Below are 14,530 nucleotides of genomic sequence, written 5' to 3'. Positions count from 1 at the left end.
GCATACAGATGGGGTATACATGTAAGAAGTGAAGCTGGGAAAAACATGCATCTTTTTGCGAGGTTTGTGACTTGCTATGACCTTGGAAATAACTGGAAGCAAAATATTCTCTAACTTCAAAGAGCTACTTTAGACAGGAGAGATTATAAATGGCAATGAAATGATGGAAACAAGACAGTTTCATTATCACAGACAGCTATTGGAACAATCATCACTAGAGAGAGAGAGAACACTTCCTTGTACAGATAAGGTAGAAAAAGCATATTCACACTTTCATGGTACAACACTTTTTTTGGAAAAAAAAAAAAAGAAGTTTCTCTCCAGCATCATGCCAGACGTAAGCAAAATTTAAAGAATGCAAATATTTATTAAAAGACATATCCATTTAAATAAAATCCCCCTCCCCATAATATTATGACATTTTTAACCCACCCTCTCAATTCACTAGGTATTTCACTTCTATTCACTTCCAACACTTTAAATATATATACACACACACACACTTCATGCATGATTGAGGAAAATAAAGATATGCCAAAACTCAAGAAAACAAAAAACTAAAAAAGACACATCTACAGTACATAAATTGGAAGACAAGAAGCTGTAATTAAGAAAGAAGATGCCCCAAGACATATACCTTGGATAGTAAATTGGGACCAGAGACAGTTTTATTTCCTTACTTCTGAGTCTGAACGTATAAGATACCTGTATGCAAGTCTCCTCCTCCTGCTTAGCCCTGCATAAGCTGTTTCTATCCTCAGCTAGAAGAACCTGAAAAAATTTCTCCTCTCTTCTGAGCCCTCCCCCACCTCCCAAGAAATCCTTGAAATTCCATCCTTCAACCCAGACTGGAAATGTCATGCTGCGATCAGATCAGTGACCTGTCTCCTCTGGGACCCTGCCAGTGCTTCAGAGAAAGACAGGATCATTCTATAAACTGCCAGGACAACTGCGCAATGCTTTATCGCATTCCTTACTCTGCCGGACTACAACTCAGAGGGGTAAAGCAGTCTCCTGTCCAAGCTGTGCCCGTGATGACCAGAGCCTTCCACACGTAGCTAGAAAGCTTTGCAGAGTCAACCCTCGAGAATAAGATGCTTTTAAAACGCGGAACACTTTGTACCAATATCCACTGGCATCAAGTTTCACACATGACGACATACAGAAAAACTCTTCTGCTTTCAGTTAAAATTCAACTCCCTTTAATCACACTTTCGAGTCCTTCGGTACAGGTACCAAGTATATACCAACTTCCCTCACAAACATGTTATTTGGACCAAACGTGTACTAGCACAGACGTATCATGTGCCACTTCGTCATGCACAAGTTAGCACTGATCTTTCCCAGCAGCAGTCCACAGTAAGTCATGTTACAGTTTAAGGCAGATGACTCAGCACACCTACGGGGCACCCTCTGCTCAGTTTCTGCCATTTCAGTATGTACAGCTCTTAAGAGCATTACCTGCTCCCATGTTTTTACGTATCGCTCTATGGCATTTCACTAAGCTTTTCTTACCCAGCAATATCATCATCTTCTTGACATTTGAAGATCAAAATTCCAAATAGTAGTAATCTTTATTGTCTGCTTTTATTTTAGTCCTGAAGCTGTTTCATTTTTGCCGAGTCTTATTCAGAAATAAAACGAGCAGAACTTCCTGTAACAGTTAACAGTGAACATATAAGTAAGCCTACTTAGTGCAAAACTTAACACTAAAGCAGCTCTTCAGTGCCGAAACAAACTCAGGCTTGCCAACCAATCTGCTCACAAAAATACAGCTCTTGGCTAATCTATAATTTAATCTAATAAAGAAGATACCATTTTACTAATTCTTTTAAAGACTCTTACTCCTTGGTAGTAACAAAAATTTCTGAGAAAAAGTAACCTAGCCAAAGATGCAATTCTCTCTCCCGTGGGACTTGTTCTGTGATACATTAACTACTTCAAAACCTCTCTAACACATGAGATTAAAAATACACCAACAACCTAAATGAAATTAACAGATAATAGTAGAAGAACTCCTAACTGATCAGGATTACCAGATACCCACAGTGCAATCCTACCCAACAACTGGACCTCTCCATACATGCCTAGTGCCAAACAGACACCACCAATTACCACCAGTGCTTCACAGGATCTATTTAAGTAAATAAGTTTTCCATTCCAGTGCGTTCTATGTAATAAACAGCATTTCCGAGAACACTGAAGTATCTTTCCTCTCCTTCCTAAGGAGAAGTGCAGGACCTAATACTTTAAAAAGTCCTGAATTTCATTTTAGGGAAAAACTGACCTGACAAGCCATGGGAAACCCTGACTAGCCAGAAGTAATGGGTTGTTTATAGAGACTCAACACTTTGTTCTCAAAAGGCACACTGAAGCCACACACACAAACAGCCCATACTGCCAAGTTCACAGAAAAGGATAAATCATGCTAGCTGTGTTTTCCGTATCCAGTTCCACAGAAAAACCTCTGAAAAAAAAAAAAAGAGAGAAAGCCTATGCCTGACCAGAGAAGAGTAGGTAGAAGAAAAAGCTTCTTACCTCCACCCTGGGAGCTCCATGAACACTAATACAGTAAGCCCAGAATAGTACTTCTGATAGACTGAAATTTTTCCCCCCTTCTGTTCGCTCTCTGAAACTTCACTGTACACCGTCAACTGACGGCAAGTGCTTCAGTTCCTCATTCCTCCTCTGCGCTGCACGCATGCCTGCTTGCATGCACGCTCCCCACCACTGCTGAACGCTTGCCCAGAAGACAGAGCTCTGTAACAAAAGAACTTCCCACCCAACAGCAAATCCTGGAAGTTTGTGTGTAACGCTTGTTCCCACCCTTCTTTCAAAGATACATAAACACCAACGGGCTTCAGTGGCCATATAGTAAGTCTTCTTAAAAAGAAAGAAAAAAAAGAGAGAAAATCATGAACACCATCAAGATTCTGTCCCAAACTCACTGAAGCTCAGTAAAACCAGATTCAAGATTTGCTTTCTTTTATCCTCAGTAATTTTTATTTTGACTATGAAAACAAAGGAAGAAGTTTATCTACTTTCATGCAAGTGTCTCTTACTTGGTAGTCTGTAAAGTACCTTAGTAAAATGGGGCCACTTAAGCACAAGACGCTATCCCTCATTTGAAACTTCCTGGCATGTAACAACGTAAGGGAAACAAAAAAAAACAAAAACAAAAAAAAAAGAAAAAAAAACCAAGCCACCACACCAAGAACATCACAACTCTACCACGGTACCTCCCCAACAGAGGATCTAAAAGCTATTTAAAATTACTTAAGCTTCACAACATCCTGTGAGGCAACAGCTAATGTCTTACTACAGAACAGAAAGCTGTTGAACAGAGTTCTTTATCCAGTGTTTCACAGGAAAAACATGGAATGAAGCCTAATATGTCATTTTCTTGACCTCTTATTCTCACTCAACATTCAGTCACTAGTCTTGCACCACTAGGGTCATGAACCTTAAAAGACAACATGTGTGTAGAGGAAGCTTAAACCTCCCAGCTCATACCCCTCAAAACATAAGATCTGTACATGGCTCAAACAGTAAATTTTCAGGGAAGATGTACATGACTAACTTCATAATTTCTGGCTGATATTATACATCCCTTACAGCTTAGTTAAAAGAAAGGGGAAGTGACCAATTCTTATTAGTAAATGGTTTCATGATCTATTACCTCGGAAAATTTTTCTATAAGGATTCCCAAGCTCACAGATGATTAAGTCTAGGGAGTTAATAGCAGACGAGCATGTCTAGAATATGTTCCTTTCATCTCAAATTAAGAGTTCTTGCATTTGTCAATGCAAATGACTACAACAGTAACACAATGATTAAACCAGGATTAAAAATCAAGGAAGAACCAAATAGATTAACAGAAGAAACGCAGAAGGCACTTAAAATATCCACAATAGTTTTCAGAAGAGGCTTTGGTTCAACTGGTCGAATACTCAAAAGCTGTCAAGCCTGCTCTTGAGGAGGCAAGCAAATAATATGTTTTTCCCAGGAGCAGATATGTGTTTGAACAGTTGCTTTCTGAACACCCAAATAACCAAAAGAATTGCAACAACTACAAATTTGAAAACTACAAGCCAATGATCAAGCAATTAATGTGCCCCTGAAAAATTATATTCTGACATTACTGAGTCTGAGGCCTTATCCATACCAGAAGACCAGAAAAAAACAGGTTAAAGTTTCTGCGTCCAGGAGGACTAATCTCTCCTATGACAGTTTTTCAGAGTTTATACAAGAGCCTATATCACAAAAAAGGTTTGTTTGGTTGGTTTAAAAACAAACAAACAAAACCCACAACTTCCATTTGCTAGTGCTTGCCATCAGATCACCCATGAAAGAAGCCACAGGAAAGATAACAGGACAAGCTTGTAAAAGTCTTCAGATTCAAGGGTACAGACACACAATACCTCTTGGTGTCAGCTAGAGAAGTCACTACTCTTCCTTACTCATTCCTTTCTAAGGTATTCCAGCTGAACTGTTTGCACAGTTGTTCCCTGGTTTAAGCTAGCAGTTTTAAACTTAGATCTTTATTAATAAACACAGGTAGGCAGAAATGTGGGTGGACAGCAATTACACAACCAATACCTCATTTTAACTGAAACAGGGCAACGCATTAGCCACACAAACAGCTCATCTAAAATAAAAGTTGAAGTAGTAAACTTCAAGAAGAGAAAGCAGTGGGAAGAGGGGAGCATTCTGGAGGCTGCAAACACTTCAGCTGCATAGGCACAGGTGAAGGAACAGGCATCATTGAGTTCTAACCTGCTGAAGCAAAACCTTTTTTTTTCCTATACACCTCTTAGTGATCTGAAGTATCAAAAGTATCACAGCAGTAATAAGATTGGCATCTGCTAACAAGAAACCATATTAAAGATCAAAACCACTAAGGCCAGTATCATTCTTTTTCATGCAGGAGTAATCTACAGTTGCCTGACTACCAATTCAGTAGATGAAAAGTAAATTTAGGAAAGGAGGGGGAAGATTTGTTACCACTGCAATGCCTTTATCATTTCTTAGACTGAGATAAGTAGACATGAATCATTTAGTCAAGACCCAGCACAATTCAATGAAAGAGAAAGCACAAAAAACCCAACCTACAAAAAATTAGAAAGTGTTGCTTGCCACCCACTCTCCAGTAAGAGCTCTCCCAACTTGATTCAGCAGCTATAATTCTGCTCTGATGTCAGTGACACTACCGCTACAATAACACTATCATTGCGATGTGAAACAACGAGACAGAGAAGGAAAAACTGAAGTCCGGCTGGAGACACTGGCCAAAAACTGCCTAAAAAATCTCCCCAGCCTCCAACCTACAATACAACCTTTAGTAATTCCACCCCCCACCCCGCCCAGCAAACTCTTCTCTCTGAAAAGAAAAGGAAAAAAAAAAAATCCAGAAATTACCAAAGCTGTATCTTTTTGGATGCTTTGCATGCGTGCACATTTTTTTTTGTAGTGTACCATGAAAATATTACTGAAAACATTTCTTTGATAGACTTACATGGCTAGAATCGAGTAACAGTCTGAAGTTCCTCCCCACCTCCTTCCCTTTATGTTCAAGACTTAACATTACAGTATTCACTCTCCCAAAAATGTTTTTATTTGTTTTCAAACTACCTAGTAGATTTAAAAAAAGCCCAAACCTCTTATGTCCAAAATTCCAGGTGCAATACTAAGGAAATGCTGAAATATACTGTAAGAACAGTATTAAATGAATACACCTGTTACTGCCAAGCATAGGAAAGAAGAGGCTTCTATTTCAATGAGTCATTCAAAGTAAAACGTAAATGTAAAATCCCATTTTACACAGAATTTCGCAGGTATTCAGAAAGCAACTATTTCAACTGTCCACTTGAAAACTTTGTCTCAGAACTTCCTCTTTAATGTTCCCCCCTCCCCCCAATTTCTTTGATTTGGAGGTGGTTTTTCTTGTCACTTAGTAGATGCTGCCTCCATTTTAAAAATAGCTGTCAAACAGCTTCATGTCAATAATCGTTTACATAACAGTAGTCTCTAATAAAGCTTCAGTTATTCTATGTACCTTCAAAGCAATTTTATTTTGGAAGACTGCACTTAAACATCAAAAAGATCTTTTAATAAAAGCACAAAGTCATCCAAGAGCAGTGAAAACAACTAATGAATTTTTAAACAAAACTACCAATACAGTTGCTCATCTGCTTGTTTTTAATTCGTGAATTCATTTTAAACATATTATAATCACAAGAAGGGATCTCTTATTATATGTTGCATATAAAACAATCTCTAGACTACTGTGATGTTATTTCAAAAGGCTGGGGAGCACCTGGTTTGCTCACACATGCATTTCATCATAGCAGGAGTTCACAATGACAAAGAAATTCTTTTACTCCCTAAGCCTTATTATAATTCTATACCCTGTTACACCCTCCTCTCATAGTTTAATAACGCTGTCTCAAAATCTTTATCAGCTGCAAGAATTCAGCTCCTCTACTTCAGGCACCTGTTCAGTCAACCATGTGATACTATTTCAACATCAGTAAGAAACTGTACAGCACCATCAACTTCAGAGAAAAGATGCACATTTGAGAACAGCTGACAAAACACTGTTCTGCTTACCACAACACTGCAGTCTTAACAACCACTTCCAAAAAGTGGAGGTAGGCAGACTGAGGAGCTGCTAATAGAAGATAATCTAGGTTTTCCCCATTTCTCTCCCAGATCACAGCGTAAGTCTAGCTGCACTCATCCTGTCTAGAACTAAAAAGAGAATTGTTGAACAATTAATGAAAGCTTCCAAGCTGTAAACAAAGACCAAATCATAGCAGCCACTACCTACAAGCATTAGACTCCAGACAAGATTTAAAACCACAGCAACAGAACCTCATCTCTACTGAGACAGCAGATAATAACCTGCATTGCTTACCAGAAGCTAACATGGGTTAGCCATCTTATCCTTGTGAGGACTGGAACATCCAGACTTAAGTTTTCATTCTACCACCACTGAATACAGATAATGAAATTTTTGGCATTTTCAGTGCAGTTTCATGCATGGCCTACAGTGGGGCAAGTCGGAACTCCTTCTCAGAAAGTACTCTTGTGCCAGCTCTAGATCTGACACGTTATCTACACCAGGGACCTAAACCTGTCAAAACCAAATCCCTTTCCTTCCCACATGAGCTTCTAACAGGGTCCAAAAGCTATTCCAGATCTGTTAAATGGTCAAGCAGTCCTGGAAACATAAGGGAAACAGTGGGGGAAGCACAGAAGAGGGAAACTTCAAGACAGCCTCTTTTAGCATCAACACAGATTAGTCAATTTTTTAGGTGTAGTTTCACGAGCAGCTTATTTTGGCGCAACCAGGGCAACACAGATTTTTAAGTATGTCTCCTCATTAATGGAAGCCAGCTCTAAAGTATTGCCTAAATTTTAACTACACATTTAAATGCTATTAAGCAATCCTAACAATGAGGATGACTAGACTAACAGTTTGGCATGATGAGAGCAGGTGAAATGGAATACGGAATTCAAGCGATAACAACCCATGGAATTGTTTCTTTATACTAAATCCATCTAAAAATTTCCTATGTTTCAAAAAAAATGCTTCACAGCTAGATTTAAGCAATGTTTCTTGACAGTGCAAGTCACACAAATAGAGTCAAAACCACTCTTTCAGCTCATCATGGTTATAGCACTGAGCAAAGTGCTATCTAAAGAAGATGAAAGAATGCTGTAGCAGTCCCTAACTCCAAGTTTTCTTACTGCTCCTAGAACTAGAGCTGCAAACAAAGAAGCAATCATGTAAATGCTACAATAGCTGATACAAAAATAGCTTACAGGGACCAAACTAAGCCAGATATCCTCCTTCAGCTAGCCCTGTAGTAGCTTCACTGTTAATAATAGCACGAATAAAGATAAAGAACATAAGTTTCACAGATGACTATTCTGCTTGTTTCCATGACGCAGGCTGCAATTGTGTTTTAATAACGTAACCTAGTCTACACTAAAGCTCTGGAGTCATCCAAGGTTAAGAGGCAGCTTGTTGCAGAAATGGCACTGAGCCTGGAGAATTTCAGCGCTGTTGTAACAGTTGCATAAAAAAAAATTAGCTAGTCACCATACTATTCAAAATTTTCTCCACACCTCTGAGCATAGTTTTGTTGTAAAAATCCAAACACTATTCAGCACAGATAAACCTGCTCATCACTTTTAAGTAGTGTTAAATTACCATTCACACAGGGCTTAAAGTCTTTAAGTATTAGTAGGAGAGGTCACACAACTGTTGCTGAAAAGCAGGTTAATTCAGGTACTTCTGACTCAGAATGTAATTGAGCCTCATTTGCTTTAAATGCTACTGGCACTCGGTGATTCAATTTGTAGCACTGCTAAAAAGAGCAGTTCCAGAGGCCTGAAATAGCCTGGGGCAAGGTACTCCTTCGGAATGAGACTTTTCATGTAACCTTCAATTATAAGAAAAAAAACCACCACCACCCTTAAATATTTTGCTGCTTTGGTGTTAGTCTCACTTACGTTCCAGATTTATAAAAATAGCATCTTTTCTTTACAGCTTTACAAGACCATTAAAAACAGTACTTGTGGTTTTCGTGAGTGGAAACAAAAGGCTCAAGTCTCAGGGTTTCCATTAAACACCTATTCTTAACCAATAACAAACACCTCAGAGCTTAACCACAAAAATGAAAGCGGCTTTTTTTTTGTTTGGCTTCTTTTTTTTTTTTTTTTAATATAGCAAACAATGCAAGACAGTCGTGTATAAGAGAAAACCCAAACCTCCAACATCCCATTGATCCTCCGATCAGTAATGGATAAAAAATTATATATATTTTTGGCAGGAGCTTGAATTCAAATCGGAAAAAAAGAGTATCTTACTTCCTCTTAAGAGGCTTTGAATTATAACCCTAGTTATAAAAGTTTAAAGTTACAAAATTCGAAAATCATCCAAGTAAGAGGCCAAAATATAATAATCCTGGGAAGTTACATATTAAAAATCCACTGCCAACTTGATGAATTTAGCTGCTCTGGCCTTGTAAAAACAATTCTACTCCAGACATGTAATTCTGTCCTTTTGGAGGAAGTTCTCTTACTTTGCTTGAAACTTGTTCTAAGTGGAGCAGTCCATGAAGAACAATTTTCTCATTCTCAGTTTATAATGCTAAGCCTTAAAAGATGTATTCATCTCTGAAAACATATTACTACTATTTTATAGCAGTATCAGCAACTGGAATGATGGAAAATAAAAAATACATAGGACACCATCTCACAGACTCTATTGCCAGAGTTCTATTACTAAAAAGTATATAGCTCTCCATAGCATGCTGAACTAGTTTACCTTTTTAAAAGCAAAGAGTAAACTTCTGTTAACGAACTTTATTCACAGAAGATTAAACCTCACTTATGGAAAACTAAGGACTGGAAGATACCCAGAAAGAAAACAGTAGCTGCACAGTGAAGCATCTTTGTACTTCAGCTGGGTGTTTTAACTTCCATTAACAATTTCCTTGAAGTGGTCACAGCCCACCAAGAGATTTTAATGGGCACACCATCACAGGCTGCTATGAGACTACAAGTGTTTGAGCCTTCATATGCCCTGACTGCAATATTACCTATTCCAGTACCTTGAGAGTAAATCTGATAAATGTTTTATAGTTACTGCACACATGGACTACACAGAAAGCTACTTCTCTCTATTTTTAAAATTTCTTTCTTTTAGAGTCTTAAAATAGAACGGATGCACTTAGCTGCCAATCACACCTCTCTTGCTGAAGCTCAAGCCAGGGTAAGTGACAAGCAAGCCTTGCATTACGTAAGCCCCTGATTAAACAGGAGGTATCTAAATGTATAAGGCACAGGAAGGGAAAACTAGGCATTGAAACCATCTCACCAACCATGCCGTCAACATCCCTTTGTTTTGGGAATAAAACCAATGACAGTAAGCTAAAACCGAATGACAAACAATTCAAAAAAGAAATTTCTCAAAATTTGTAAGCCAAAGCCACCTGTAATAGCACTACTGAAGCCCTCATAATTGCACTGGGAATTATTTTCTTTAATATACAAAACCTAACAGGAACAAAGTATTTAAATGTATTTATTAGCATACTGCAGTCACTGGATTTTCACAGGCTTACTGTCAATTTTCATTCTGTAATGACAGCTCACATACAAGCTTGTCACATCAACATGACTGATTCTATTCCCACTTCTCAAAAGCTACACTAATTGATTAATGTAATTTCAGAACTTATCAGATGTGCTTGAAGGAAGATTGCTGTCAGTCACTTCCCCTTCCTGAAGGCTCCCAATTACTGTCACATGAACAGGCGAATGAACCAGTCTAAGGCTTTCTTTTTCCCCTGTCCTAGGGAATGGGGTGGGGGGAAGGACAAATAACATTTGTCTTTATCAGGTGAATTTATATATTACTCACAGGAAGAGAGTGGAATGGTTTGGGTTTTTTTCCCCCTTCAGATTTTATGTAAAAGAAAATAGGCCTGTGATCGTTTTAATACCTAGTGAGTAATACTGACACCACACCCCATTCTCATCATGCAGTGCCTAATGCGATAGCCACACCATTACACCCTCAAATATAATTTACCTTACTGATATCAAGTATTCCTACGGACGCCTTTCTTCCTGGTATGTCCTGAAATCATCTACATCATGCCCAAGCTTCAGCTTGACAGAGCTCAAGTTGTTCTATTCTAAACTGGTCTAGCGAAGCTGAAAACCCACATGAAAATGGCTGCGATCATATAATTCCTCCTCAGAAACACACCCAGAGACATCCCCACCCTGTCCTTGTGTGCTATTTTGTTAGAAACATTTGACTGAGAAGTTCCACTGAGAAAGGAGTGACCAGAAAAACTAACTACAGATCTCTGTTTGCTGAAGCCATGTAAATCCTGAGACTTAGAAAACCAGGGGGAAGTATGTCTTTCTACATACAGAACTACAGTGCAGAGACTTTGACACTTAATGTAGAATAACCCAACTGATTAATTTCTGATACACCTGGTACAGGAACAAATGCAAAAAAAAAAAAAGCCTGAAAGAGACTTGCCAGTTTTTATGTCATCTTATCAGTCCTATTTTTATTCCTTCCTTTTCGCAAATGCTACAGAAATGAGACAGAACATCACGCATTAAGGAGAGATGAAAACTTTGCCAAATATTTGCCCCTCCCCCAGGAACATATTCTGCAAAAATTACAGTGCTTGGTGAGAACATAAGTCTTCTTAATTCTGGTAATAATTAGAGAAAAGGGATAAATTTAGTACAAGTATAACCTATGGAATTTATTTTGCTTTGCAGCCACAAAGCTGTCAAGTTTCCACTACCAGATCTCTCTCGCTTTAACCAGAAGTCTGCCCTTCTCTACCAGCAGCCGTCAAAACAGGAGGCTGAAAGAGAAATGCTCCTCTTAAAATTCAAGCAGGCCATCAAGGGCGACTTACACAATACAGGTCCTTAGCCTGGAAAGTACCAACTGGGCTGTGCCTTTTCGCTTTCTGGTAAAGTGCTGAGCAGAGTTTTTTCCACAGCCTTTTACTTTATTATTTTAATAATAAAAATAAGAAGTATCCTACACTCCAATAGACGTTTTATTTCTATGTCCTCAGTCACCAGTAAAATGCTAAGTAGCACCACTGAAGGGAAAACTGAAAAGCTACATTTCCCGATGCATCCTGACGCACCAGAACAAAGTTATTCCCGGTACCTCCAGTCGCCTACTGTTACTGATAGGCAGCCTCTTACTTCTACAAAAAAGCAGAGATGGATGATTTAGAGGGTTTCCAAACACACTGTCAACCCTTACTTTGAGCACCTTTTCTGTGCACTAAATGACAATTATCAATGCAAAACAAACTATTCGCCTTCCTGAAGATCCTTAACACAAACACATCCTTAAACTTGACAAATGCAATAGATGATTCACAAGAGGAAAATGGAGGGAATCATGAAGTAAGTCATCTTCAAGTCAGGAAAGGCTCTCTATGAAGTACAACACAGTAGGTAAACAGCATAAAAAGGTCTCACTTAAGCAATGTTTTCAGAAAGCAGTCACAACGTGATTTAATACAGGACACAAATACAAGAGACGAACAATGCACACAAGCATTAGCAAGTCCAGAAGACATCCCTGATGGCTCACACCTTTCCTGTAGAATCCAACAACAGCTGGCACCAGAACAGTCACATTTAAAATAGTCTGGACTATTCCAAGCAACCAAAGTTTTACTAATTCTCACTTTCCTGAATAACATTTTCTTTCCACTTTTTGTATGAATCACCTACCAAGAAGTTATAGCATTCCAGGCTTCCATCCTTAAAGCCTGGTTAAACAAGACAGACTAAAATTAAAATTCATCATTTTAACTAAAGTTTTTTGCAGCACTACCAAGACCTGTCTTTTAATTAATTCTACAGGAGGCCTTTTCATGCAATTAAGCAGAATGACTCATAAACAGGAAGGACAGCCTGAATCGTAGCCTCTGGTTTAACTTACCCAGTCCATTTCACCAAGCCAGTTTAGCCTAACTCATTTTTATCTTTCTCCTTTCAAATTTACAGCAACAGCCAAAGTAGTCACGAGGGAGTGCGCCAGGAACAATGCTCCCTAACTTCTCACCAGTTCCAGAGGAAACACTGACATTTTGATAGTCCCCAGTAAAGTCCAAGAACAAAGAGTCCCACGGTTGCTCCATTATCCAAACAGCCCATCCTGCAAGTCTGAATTGTCAAAGCAACAAAATTAACAGGCAATATGCCATCTCTGTTACCTGCATTAGCTAGCTGAATTGAATAATGGCTCAGAACAAAGTTAAACTTAAAAAAAAAAATCACTTAGAAGGGAAGTACCAGAGAATGGAAGATCATTAAAGAGAACCAGAGAGGTGAAGACACCCATGGATCCAGGAGGAAGGAGAAAAAAAAAATCCTACAAGAAAACAGAGCATTTTAGCAAGCAAAGAAATAAAGACTCATTACAGAAAAGTCATTTCAAGTCTGAAAAGATACATGGGAGAGTGGTATTTTCTTTTTAATTGCTTCAGTAATTAGTGAGACTTTGCCTTGTTCTGATCTAATTTTGAAACAAAATCCACGTTCTCTTTACAAGACTAATAATCACTGTCCTTCTGGAGCTGCTAAATAAGAGCTAGTCATTTTCCAGCTTCCAAAAATTTTTGAATTTTAATGTCTACCCACACAATAATTAGTAACAATGTAGGTGACCAATGACAATTTCAGTATTATAATAAACAACTATTTATCAAGATACTTCAAATTTGATTAATTGGTTCTGTTGTTTACAACAGAGTACTTTGTCAATTTGGTACATTACATGTAAACACCTGAGCTCCTCAGACTTTTCTAAAAACAATTGCTCCAGAAGAGCTCAAGAAACACCAGCCCAACCAAGATAGAAAATACATCGCAAACTACTGGGAAGATTTCTCATTTGTAGACAGCGAAGGCTAAGACTTGCTTCACAGGATGCATACACTCCTACTCTCTCTTCCATACCTCCTGTCTGAAGCAGTTTAGCACTTTGCTGTTTCGTATCTCCTCAAACCACTTAGAGCACTTCACTGTGGCACAAAACCCAGGCTTGACTTTTGTAAAATGAACTGAAATAGGAATTTTAAATTGTGAACCATCATGAACAGAGATGACTGCTCCACCGGACTCATGAGCAGATTTTTCAAGATCTCATTAGCACAAGATTCACTTGTATAGGCAGGGGAAAATTTTCTACTGAGCGTCCCAGAGAACAGCTTACACTCAGAAACAGGAGATTTAATTATCATTAGGCCTGCATAACTGCCAGAATTATTAACGGTCATAAAATAATGTTTATGCAACATGCCACAATTTCAGAACACCATGTAAGCTAATCAAACTCACTTTCTCCTATTTCTTACAAATTTAGTGACTGTTAATTTCAAGGTCTCTCCTTTGGTTCTTGCATCTTGGCGTGGAATTTAAAAAAAAAAAGGGCACAAACCACTTTAGTCTTGCTGAACTTCGAGTACCAGATTCATCAGGTACAAACACTGGATAAGGAAGTCTTAACACTTTCATTCGTTTGTACAGTTCCTAACATCAAATAGTAACCGAAGGATTTCCATTCTAAACTGATAACAAGGCGGGAGGGGGGAAACAAAGAAAGAATGTGACTTACAACAAAAGTCAACAGTAAGAGTTTTATTTCACTCACTTTTGAAGGGCATTTATATTACACAGTCACTGTAGTAGAACATGGAAGAATTACTCATTCAAGTACAACTGCTACAAAAAGTGGAGTGCTAAGTCAGTATGAATAATGTTTACTCTAAAAACAAAGGACAGAAGAAGTTAGATGCTATTGAACACTGGGAAGGTTCCATAGAAGCTGGTTTATTAATAAGTAGGTAACTAAAACCACCCCCCTCCGCATGGATTTCAATTCATTCACTTTGTAATACCTTCACTGAACCTCACTCATTTTGCCCAAAAGATAGGTCTTAAATTTGAGCTA

General features: G+C 38.3%; 1 protein-coding gene across 16 annotated transcripts in view; it reads right to left on the bottom strand.

Moving 5' to 3' along the window:
• RC3H1 (ring finger and CCCH-type domains 1) overlaps positions 1–14,530 on the bottom strand; it is a 64,560-nt gene that overhangs the window by 44,406 nt on the left and 5,624 nt on the right. Inside the window, exons 1-2 of one of the 16 annotated variants that reach the window (XM_087733857.1) lie at positions 2,539–2,556; positions 1,516–1,654 (exon numbers count right to left, since the gene is read on the bottom strand). The exons of 13 other annotated variants lie outside the window; for them this stretch is intronic. The gene's annotated coding sequence lies outside the window, so the exon portion shown is untranslated. Of the gene's footprint in view, positions 1–637; positions 1,043–1,515; positions 1,655–2,538; positions 2,680–14,530 lie in introns of those variants that run through there. 2 more of the 16 variants (XM_087733856.1, XM_087733858.1) reach the window with 2 other exon arrangements.

The sequence above is a fragment of the Nipponia nippon genome, unplaced genomic scaffold (genome assembly GCF_047370975.1).
Source record: "Nipponia nippon isolate SJK-2023a ecotype South Korea unplaced genomic scaffold, ASM4737097v1 scaffold_5, whole genome shotgun sequence".
Taxonomy (NCBI): domain Eukaryota; kingdom Metazoa; phylum Chordata; class Aves; order Pelecaniformes; family Threskiornithidae; genus Nipponia; species Nipponia nippon.
The sequence above is the reverse complement of the archived record's forward strand: the minus strand, read 5'-3'. Positions and strand labels throughout refer to the sequence as shown.